This window comes from Triticum aestivum, chromosome 6B (assembly GCF_018294505.1).
Source record: "Triticum aestivum cultivar Chinese Spring chromosome 6B, IWGSC CS RefSeq v2.1, whole genome shotgun sequence".
In the NCBI taxonomy this organism is placed as follows: Eukaryota; Viridiplantae; Streptophyta; class Magnoliopsida; order Poales; family Poaceae; genus Triticum; species Triticum aestivum.
Window position 1 is genome coordinate 229,558,553 of NC_057810.1, and position 8,030 is coordinate 229,566,582.

Here is an 8,030-nt window from a genome sequence, read left to right on the forward strand (position 1 = left end):
TTAGTGGGCTGGTGTGCCACCGCCTCTTGGCCCATGAGGCCTCCCAACACTTGTCGCCCCCCCCCCCCCCGAAACCCCTTTTGGTCATGCTGGTCATCACCTCGTACCCCCGAAACAATTCTGGAGTCCAATACCCTTCGTCCAATATATCAGTCTTCACCTCCGAACCATTCCAGAGTTCCTCGTCATGTCCAAATCTCATCCGGTACTCCGAACAACCTTCGGTAACCACCATAACAACTCAACTATACTTATATCGCCAGCAAACGTTAAGTGTGTAGACCCTGCGGGTTCGAGAACTATGCAGACATGACCGAGACACCTCTATGGTCAATAACCAATAGCGGGACCTGAATGCCCATAATGGTTCCTACATATTGTATGAAGATCTTATCGGGCAAACCTCGATGTCAAGGATTTAGCTAATCATGTATGTAGTTCCCTTTGTCTATTGGTATGTTACTTGCCCGAGATTCGATCGTCGGTATCTCCATACCTAGTTTAGTCTCGTTACCGGCAAGTCTCTTTACTCATTCTGTTATACAAGATCCTATGGCTAAACCATAGTCACATTGCTTGCAAGCTTCTTGTGATGTTGTATTATCGAGTGGGCCCTGAGATACCTCTCCGTCATACGGAGTGACAAATCCCAGTGTTGATCCATGCCAACTCAACAGACACCCTCGGAAATACCTATAGAGCACCTTTATAGTCACCCAGTTACGTTGCGACGTTTGGTACACACAAGGTAGTCCTCTGACGTCAGTGAGTTGCATGATCTCATGGTCATAGGAACATATACTTGACATGCAGAAAACGATAGCAATAAACTTGACACAATCATATGCTACGTTTATAGTTTGGGTCTTCTCCATCACATCATTCTCCTACTGATGTGATCCCATTATCAAATGACAATTCATGTCCATGGCTAGGGAACCATAGCCATATTCGATCAACGAGCTAGTCCGGTAGAGGCTTACTATGGACATGTCGTTGTCTATGTATCCACACATGTATCTGAGTTTCCTATCAATAAAATTCTAGCATGGATAATAAATGATTATCATGAAGAAGGAAATATGATAATAACCAATTTATTATTGCCTCTAGGGAATATTTCCAACAGTCTCCCACTTGCACTAGAGTCAATAATCTAGTTCACATTGCCATGTGGTTAACACTCATAGTTCACATCTTCATGTGACTAAGACCCAAAGAGTTTACTAGAGTCAATAATCTAGTTCACATCTCCATGTGATTAACACTCAATGAGTTCTGGGGTTTGATCATGTTATGCTTGTGAGAGAGGGTTTAGTCAATGGGTCTGCAACATTCAAATCTGTATGTACTTTGCAAATCTCTATGTCATATTGTAGATGCTGCTACCACGCTCCACTTGGAGCTATTGCAAATGGTTGCTCCATTATACGTATCCGGTTTGCTAGTCAGAGTCATCCGGATAGGTGTTAAAGCTTGCATCGACGTAACCCTTTACGCCGAACTCTTTATCACCATCATAATTGAGAAACATTTCCTTATTCCTCAAAGGAAAATTTTGACCACTGTCCAGTGATCCACTCCTGGGTCACTTCTGTACCCCCTTGCCAGACACGTGGCAAGGCAGCCGTAGGTGCGATACACAGTATGGCATACTGTATAGAGCCTATGGCTAAGGCATAGGGGACAAGCTTCGTCCTTTATCTTCTTCTACCGTGGTTGAGCTTTGAGTCTCACTCAACTTCAAAGCCTACCACTCAGGCAAGAACTCCTTTGACCAATCCATTTTGAAATCTTTCAAAATCATGTCAAGGTATGTGCTTTGAGAAAGTCTTATCAAGCGTCTTAATCTATTTTTATAGATCTTGATGCCCAATATGTAAGCAGTTTTACCCAGGTCTTCCTTTGAAAAACACCTTTCAAACAACCCTTTATGCTTTCAAGAAATTCTACATCATTTCCAATCAACAATATGTCATCCACATATACTTATCAGAAATGTTGTAGTGCTCCCACTCACTTTCTTGTAAATACGAGTTTCTTGCAAACTTTGTGTTGGGGATATGACTATTGGGTATGACCCGCCCAGGAGGGGCCGGGTTATACCTATGGCAGTTCATCAATACAAAGCCCATGAGGATGTTGAAGATGGCGATTCATGAAGCAAGGGCCAAATCCCAAAGGCGACTTAAGGCCCATAGGGGTAAACCGCAATATGTGTATGACTTATATTGTAAGGCAAGTATATTTAGTCATCGAGCCGGACACGTTGTCTATGAGCCGGCGGGACTCCGTGAGCCGCTGGGCGTCAACCTGTGTATATAAAGGGACGACCCGGTGGCAGTTCAGGGCAAGAAACAAGAGATCGAAAGCTAGGTCAAGCAGAATCGCTCCCTGGTAATCAAGACATAAGCAATACCACCTCAAACTGGATTAGGCCTTTACTTTCACCGCAAGGGGCCGAACCAGTATAAACTGATGTGTCCTTTGTCCTGTTTAACCCCTTTAAGCTAACCTAGTTGCGATGGCTCCACGACTAAGTCCTTACACTAGGACATCTATCATGACAAATCCACGACAGTTGGCGCCCACTGTGGGGATCGTGCATGGTGGTTTTGAGTTCTTGAAGGGCAGCTTCAAAGGGATCAAGGGATACACTGTGGGTCGGATGACCAAGAGTCGTCGCAGCAAGCTGTACATCGATGATGCAGGCTGGGGCCCCAAGGCCGGCTCAATTGAGTATGGGTACCGGGGCCCCTTCGACGGAATCCATGTATTCATTGGCAAGATCTGCGAACCGGGCCCAGAGCCGGACATCTACACCAACATCATCGAGACGGCTCAGTGTGCGTGACCCGCCCGAGTTCAGCCCGCCGTGAAGCGTACCTTCGTGGGATTCATCCATGGGGCGGAATCTGAGGATAGATCAGTGTCTGGTGGTGAGACGGTTGTCTACCCCGATGGTGAGTTGTCCACTGCCGACACTGATTTGCTGTACTAACTGCAAGATGGCCAGCTTGGGGGCTATTCCGATGGCGATAGTATTCCGGACCCCTGAGCCGCCAAATAGGGTTGCGATTTTCATGGCCGGTACGCAGCCCGCGCAGAATTCTTCGACTGTGGTAGCAATGGTCTCCGGGTCAGCAATTGCAATGGCAGCTGGGGCAGGAGGCCCTGTGCGCCCGCTGCTACGTCTTGAGCTTGCGTTGGTTTTCCTCGAAGAGGAGAGGGTGATGCAGCAAGTGTAGCATAAGTATTTCCCTCAGTTTTGAGAACCAAGGTATCAATCCAGTAGGAGGCTCCTCAAAAGTCCCACGCACCTACACAAACAAACTGAGAACTCGCAACCAACGCAATAAAGGGGTTGTCAATCCCTTCACGGCCACTTGCGGAAGTGAGATCTAATAAAGATAGTATGATAAGATAAATATATTTTTGGTATTTTATAATACATATGCAAAAAGTAAAGATGCTAATAAAAGTAGATTGAAAGCAAATATGATAAGAGATAGACCCGGGGGGCCATAGGTTTCACTAGAGGCTTCTCTCAAGATAGCATAAGTATTACGGTGGGTGAACAAATTACTGTCGAGCAATTGATAGAAAAGCGCATAGTTATGAGATTATCTAGGCATGATCATGTATATAGGCATCACGTCCATAACAAGTAGACCGACTCCTGCCTGCATCTACTACTATTACTCCACACATCGACCGCTATCCAGCCTGCATCTAGAGTATTAAGTTCATAAGAACAGAGTAACGCATTAAGCAAGATGACATGATGTAGAGGGATAAACTCATGCAATATGATATAAACCCCATCTTGTTATCCTCGATGGCAACAATACAATACGTGCCTTGCAACCCTTTCTGTCACTGGGTAAGGACACCGCAAGATTGAACCCAAAGCTAAGCACTTCTCCCATGGCAAGAAAGACCAATCTAGTAGGCCAAACCAAACTGATAATTCGAAGAGACTTGCAAAGATAACTCAATCATACATAAAAGAATTCAGAGAAGATTCAAATATTATTCATAGATAAACTTGATCATAAACCCACAATTCATCGGATCTCGACAAACACACCGCAAAAAGAGTTTACATCGAATAGATCTCCACAAGAGAGGGGGAGAACATTGTATTGAGATCCAAAAAGAGAGAAGAAGCCATCTAGCTAATAACTATGGACCCGTAGGTCTATGGTAAACTACTCACAACTCATCGGAGGGCAAGGATGTTGATGTAGAGGCCCTCCATGGTCGATTCCCCCTCCGGCAGAGTGCCGGCGAAGGCTCCAAGATGAGATCTCGCGGATACAGAAGGTTACGGTGGTGGAATTGTGTTTCGTGGTGCCCCTGGATGTTTTCGGGGTACTTAGGTATATATAGGAGGAAGAAGTACGTCGGTGGCCGCCGGAGGGGCCACGAGACAGGGGGCCGCGCCCTACAGGGGGGAGGGGGCGGCTTCCTATCTCGTGGGGGCCTCGGCTGCTTCTTGACTTGCACTCCAAGCTCTCCGGATCACGTTCGTTCCAAAAAATCACGCTCCCGAAGGTTTCATTCCGTTTGGACTCCGTTTGATATTCCTTTTCTTCGAAATACTGAAATAGGCAAAAAAACAGCAATACGGGCTGGGCCTCCGGTTAGTAGGTTAGTCCCAAAAATGATATAAATGTGTAAAATAAAGCCCATAAACATCCAAAAGGGGTAATATAATAGCATGGAATAATAAAAAATTATAGATACGTTGGAGACGTATCAAGCATCCCCAAGCTTAATTCCTGCTCGTCCTCGAGTAGGTAAATGATAAAAAAGAAATTTTTGATGTGGAATGCTACCTAGCATAATTCTCAATGTAATTTTCTTTATTGTGGCATGAATGTTCAGATCCAAATGATTCGAAATAAAAGCTTATAAAACATAAAAATAATAATGCTTCAAAGCATACTAACAAATAATCATGTCCTATCAAAATAACATAGCCAAAGAAAGCTTATCCCTACAAAATCATATGGTTAGGCCATGCTTCATTTTCATTACATGAAATACTCCCATCATGCACAACCCTAATGACGAGCCGAGCAATTGTTTCATACTTTTTAACGCGCTTCAGCTTTTTTAACTCTTACGCAATACATGAGCGTAAGCCATGGACATAACACTATGGTGGTATATGGTGGTGGTTGTGAGGACAAAAAGGGAGAAGATAGTCTCACATCAACTAGGCGTATCAACGGGCTATATAGAGGTTCCCATCAATAGATATCAATGTGAGTGAGTAGGGACTGCCATGCAACGGATGCACTAGAGCTATAAATATATGAAAGCTCAACAAAAGAAACTAAGTGGTTGTGCATCCAACTTGCTTGCTCACGAAAACCTCGTGCATTTTGAGGAAGCCCATCATTGGAATATACAAGCCAAGTTCTATAATGAAAAATTCCCACTAAGTATATGAAAGTGACAACATAGGAGACTCTCTATCATGAAGATCATGGTGCTACTTTGAAGCACAAGTGTGGAAAAAGAGATAGTAGCATTGTCCCTTCTCTCTTTTTCTCTCTTTTTTTCTCCTTTTTTTCTTTTCCCTTTTTTTATTTGGCCTTTCTTTTTTTTTCTTTTTGGCCTTTCTATATTTATTTTTCTTTTTCATTTTTTTGTTTTTGTAAAGTCCGAAGTCTCATCCCGACTTGTGGGGGAATCATAGCCTTCATCATCCTTTCCTCACTAGGACAATGCTCTAATAATGAAGATCATCACACTTTTATGGATTTACAACTCAAGAATTACAACTCAAAGCTAGAACAAGATATGACTCTATATGAATGCCTCCGACGGTGTACCAGGATATGCAATGAATCAAGAGCGACACGTATGAAAATTATGAAGGTGGCCTTGCCACAAATACGATGTCAACTACATGATCATTCAAAGAGCACTATGACAATGATGGTGTGTGTCATAATAAACGGAACGCTGGAAAGTTGCATGGCAATATATCTCGGAATGGCTATGGAAATGCCAAAATAGGTAGGTATGGTGGCTGTTTTGAGGAAGGTAAATAAGGGGTTTATGATACCGGTGAAAGTTGCACGGTAATAATAAAGGCTAGCAACGTAAAAAGGATGAGTGTGCCTATGTCCATGGACTCACATTAGTCAAAAGAGAACTCATATACTTATTGCAAAAGCCTACTTAGCCCTCGAAGCAAAGTAATACTACGCATGCCCCAAGAGGAATAGATTGGTAGGAAAAGACCATCACTCGTCCCCGACTGCCACTCATAAGGAAGACACTCAAAAGAGCACCTCATGCAACAAATTTGTCACACAACTTTTACCATACGTGCATGCTACGGGACTTTCCAACTTCAACAAAAGTATTTCTCAATTTCATAATTATCCACTAGTATGACCCTAACATTAATACCTTTATATCTCAAAACAATTATCAAGCATCAAGTTTATCATGGCATCCAATTCTTTTTCTATGATAGTTTTTATTATACCCAACTTGGATGCTCATCATTCTAGGACCAACTTTATGACCATAGAAAATACCATGCTGTTCTAAAAGAATCTCAAAAATATATAAGTGAAGCATGAGAGACTAGCAATTTCTTCAAAATTAAGACACCACCGTGCTCTAAAAGATATAAGTGAAGCACTAGAGCAAAAACTATCAAGCTCAAAAGATATAAGTGAAGCACATAGAGTATTCTAGCAAATTCTAATCAAATAGGCTTCTCCCAAAAGGTGTGTACAGCAAGGATGATTGTGGTAAACTAAAAAGCAAAGACTAATATAATACACGAGCTCCAAGCAAAACACATATCATGTGGCGAATAAAAATATAGCTCCAAGTAAAGTTACCAATGGACGAAGACGAAAGAGGGGATGCCTTCCCGGGGCATCCCCAAGCTTAGGCTTTTGGCTATCCTTGAATATCTTGGGGTGCCATGGGCATCCCCAATCTTAGGCTCTTGCCACTCCTTATTCCATAGTCCATAAAAGCTTTACCCAAAACTTGAAAACTTCACAACACAAAATTCAACAGGAAATCTTATAAGCCCCGTTAGTGAAAGAAAACAAAACCACCACATAAGGTAATGCAATGAACTCATTCTTTATTTATTTTGGTGTTAAACCTACTTTATTCCAACTTCCTTATGGTTTATAAACTAATTTACTAGCCGTAGATGCATTGAAATAAGCAAACAACACACGAAAAACAGAATCTACCAAAAACAGAACAGTATGTAGCAATCTGTAACTAACGCAAACTTATCGAACTCTAAAAATCCTACTAAAATAGGAAGTCCTGGAAAATTTGTTTATTGATTAGCATCAAAAAGAATCAGCGCAAAATCACGTTCCTATGATTTAACAAAATTATATTCGTGCGCGCAAAGTTTCTGTTTTTCAGCAGAATCAAATCAACTATCATCGTAGGTTATCCTATAGGTTCTACTTGGCACAAACACTAATTAAAAGATAAAAACACATCTAAACAGAAGGTAGATGCAAGATTTATTACTAAACAGGAGCATAAACAAAAAACATAAAGAAAATTGGGTTGCCTCCCAACTAGCGCTATCGTTTAACGCCCCTAGCTAGGCATAAAAGCAAAGATAGATCTAAGTAGTGCCATCTTTGGCACTAAATTCATAAGTAGCACGCATGATAGATTCATAAGGTAATTTGACTTTCTTTCTTGGAAAGTGCTCCATGCCTTTCTTTAATGGAAATTGGAATCTAATATTCCCTTCCTTCATATCAATAATCGCACCAATTGTTCTAAGGAAAGGTCTACCAAGAACAATAGGGCAAGAAAGATTGCAATCTATATCAAGAACGATAAAATCTACGGGCACCAAATTTCTATTTCCAACAATAAGAACATCATTGATCCTTCCCATTGGCTTTTTAATGGTGGATTCCGCAAGGTGCAAATTTAAAGAGCAATCATCAAGATCATGGAAACCTAGAATATCACATAAAGTTTTCGTAATCGTGGAAACACTAGCA